We start from the raw sequence: 2,500 nt of genomic DNA, 5'->3' as shown, positions 1-2,500 counted from the left end.
GGGTGCGAGGTTTAAAGATTCGTGGTCCGCCTGTCGGTCCGGTCTCGTGCTGACTTGAGCGAGTGTCCTCCGCGTTCGAGAGAATGTGCCTGTCCGCGGGGGCAGCCGCGCTTGCGAGCGTTCCGCCGCGCCCCCTTCCCCCAGCCCGCCGAGGTTGGGGCGTGCGGGGTCGGCTTGCGCCCGTAGCGTCGGCCTGTCCTCCGCGGCTTGCACCCGACTCAGTCCGCTGCGGCCTCGCCTCGACTCTCGAGCCTTCCGACAGACGGTGACACCAGAGAACTCTGCCTCTGGCTGTTGCGGGGCGTGACGGCGCGTGTCGGGCTCCGGCCCGTCACCCACGCCGGCACTCAACGCCTGCGAGCGCCCTGTTTCCTCCGAGAAAGGTTTTTCGCTTGATTGTCGCTCGAGTGCGTGTGCCTCCGGGGCTCACGCCGTGGTACGCGCCAGGCTGGGGCTCCACCGTCACGTCGGCGGGGGAGCGTTTAGCGCGTCCCAGGATCGGACAACCTCTCCGGGGGCCCGAGCCGAAACCCGACACGGTATAAAAGTCGTAACAAGGTTTCTGTTGGTGAACACGTTGTGAAGGATCTTTGTCGGCCGGGGGCCCGCCACCTCTCCGGGGAGGGCGGCCCGTCACTCCTTGAACGCGAAGGCTGGCGCCGGTTGGGCCAGGCAGGAGAGCCTCACGGGGGCCGGCCCCGGGGCCAGGTATCGGACAACCTCTCCGGGGGCCCGAACCGAAACCCGTAACACAGAATAAAAATCGTAACAAGGTTTCTGTTGGTGAACACGTTGTGAAGGATCTTTGTCGGCCGGGGGCCCGCCACCTCTCCGGGGAGGGCGGCCCGTCACTCCTTGAACTCGAAGGCTGCGCCGGTTGGGCCAGGCAGGAGAGCCTCACGGGGGTTGGCCCCGGGGCCGTGGCCCGTACTGACGCTGGCGCCTCCCACGCGGGTGGGAGGTCACACCGACAATTTCGCCGTACCCGTCGAACGGGCCTGGTCACCCGTACGCACGTTCCGCCGAAGCCGGGCGACGTCGATCTCGGTCCCACTCGGTTGGGCCGGCGCGCGGGCGCCGCCACCGACGAGCACGCACACGCTCGGTTGCACGCCGGCAAGTCCATGCGGGTGCCGCACACGCTACGCCTGCGCCGTTGGAAGGGCTTCGCCGTTGGCTTCGTAGGGTGTCTTTGCAGTCCGTCCGAGAGGTGGGGGCACGCACGGCAACACGGCCGGCCTGCCTGCGTGGGACGATGCGGTCCTTTCGTTCAGCGGTTCGGCGGTTTGGCCGGCGCGAGCAGACGCTCGGAGGGAGACGGTGGCGTCAGCCACGCACTCACTCCGCTTCTGCAGTCCGGTCCACTCCGCCCGTTCTAGCTGCTCGTTTGGTCCCTCGCCCGCCAGCAGACCGTTCCGCCGACGGTGCTCCTCCTCCGCAGCGACTTCTGCCTAGCCGCTCTGCCGGGTGCGATGTCACCGGCGTCCGCACCGATCCTCGGCACGGCGCGTGTGCGCACCTGTGGGCCGCCGCCCCGTGCTCCACGTCCGTCTGTGTGTGCCCGCTGTGGGGACCGTCTTCCTCTCGCCTTGGCGACGGCTTGCGGGCTGCGACGTGACCTTGCCACCGCCTTGCAGCATTACATCCGCAGTTGAAACGAAGAGAGCTGCTGCGGGCTTGGGTGCTTGTCCTGGCGGCTTGTCGACGGGACCACGGTGAACGGCCACTGTGTGACTCCGCAGGGAGACGTTCTGGTGCAGTCAGGGGCCTTTTTGTCTCCCGCCGCGGTGAAGCTTTGGTCGCATTCTAGTCACTCTCTTCAAAGCCCGGTGAGGGGTACCTGTTCATGCTCACCATTCCTCCGGCACCCGTGTGCGGAGGGTGGGTGCGAGGTTTAAAGATTCGTTGTCCGCCTGTCGGTCCGGTCTGGTCTCGTGCTGACTTGAGCGAGCGTCCACCGCGTTCGAGAGAATGTGCCTGTCCGCGGGGGCAGCCGCGCTTGCGAGCGTTCCGCCGCGCCCCCTTCCCCAGCCCGCCGAGGTTGGGGCGTGCGGGGTCGGCTTGCGCCCGTAGCGTCGGCCTGTCCTCCGCGGCTTGCACCCGACTCAGTCCGCTGCGGCCTCGCCTCGACTCTCGAGCCTACCGCCAGACGGTGACACCAGAGAACTCTGCCTCTGGCTGTTGCGGGGCGTGACGGCGCGTGGCGGGCCCCGGCCCCTCACCCACGCCGGCACTCAACGCCTGCGAGCGCCCTGATTCCTCCTTTTTTTCGCTTGATTGTCGCTCGAGTGCGTGCGCCTCCGGGCTCACGCCGTGGTACGCGCCAGGCTGGGGCTCCACCGTCACGTCGGCGGGGGAGCGTTTTGCGCGTCCCAGGATCGGGCAACCGATCCGAAACCCGATACAACTTTTAGCGGTGGATCACTCGGCTCGTGCGTCGATGAAGAACGCAGCTAGCTGCGAGAATTAATGTGAATTGCAGGACACATTGATCATCGAC

General features: G+C 67.2%; 1 non-coding gene across 1 annotated transcript in view; it reads left to right on the top strand.

Annotated features, from left to right (window-relative positions):
- Positions 1-2,405: 2,405 nt before the first annotated feature.
- Positions 2,406-2,500, top strand: part of LOC144489734 (5.8S ribosomal RNA) — a 154-nt gene continuing 59 nt past the window's right edge. Inside the window, exon 1 of the ribosomal RNA XR_013497036.1 lies at positions 2,406-2,500. This exon is cut by the window's right edge and continues 59 nt beyond it. This is a non-coding gene — a ribosomal RNA (5.8S ribosomal RNA).

The sequence above is a fragment of the Mustelus asterias genome, unplaced genomic scaffold (assembly GCF_964213995.1).
Source record: "Mustelus asterias unplaced genomic scaffold, sMusAst1.hap1.1 HAP1_SCAFFOLD_2482, whole genome shotgun sequence".
NCBI lineage: Eukaryota > Metazoa > Chordata > Chondrichthyes > Carcharhiniformes > Triakidae > Mustelus > Mustelus asterias.
Note: the sequence above shows the minus strand (reverse complement) of the source record. Positions and strands in the feature narration are given on the sequence as shown.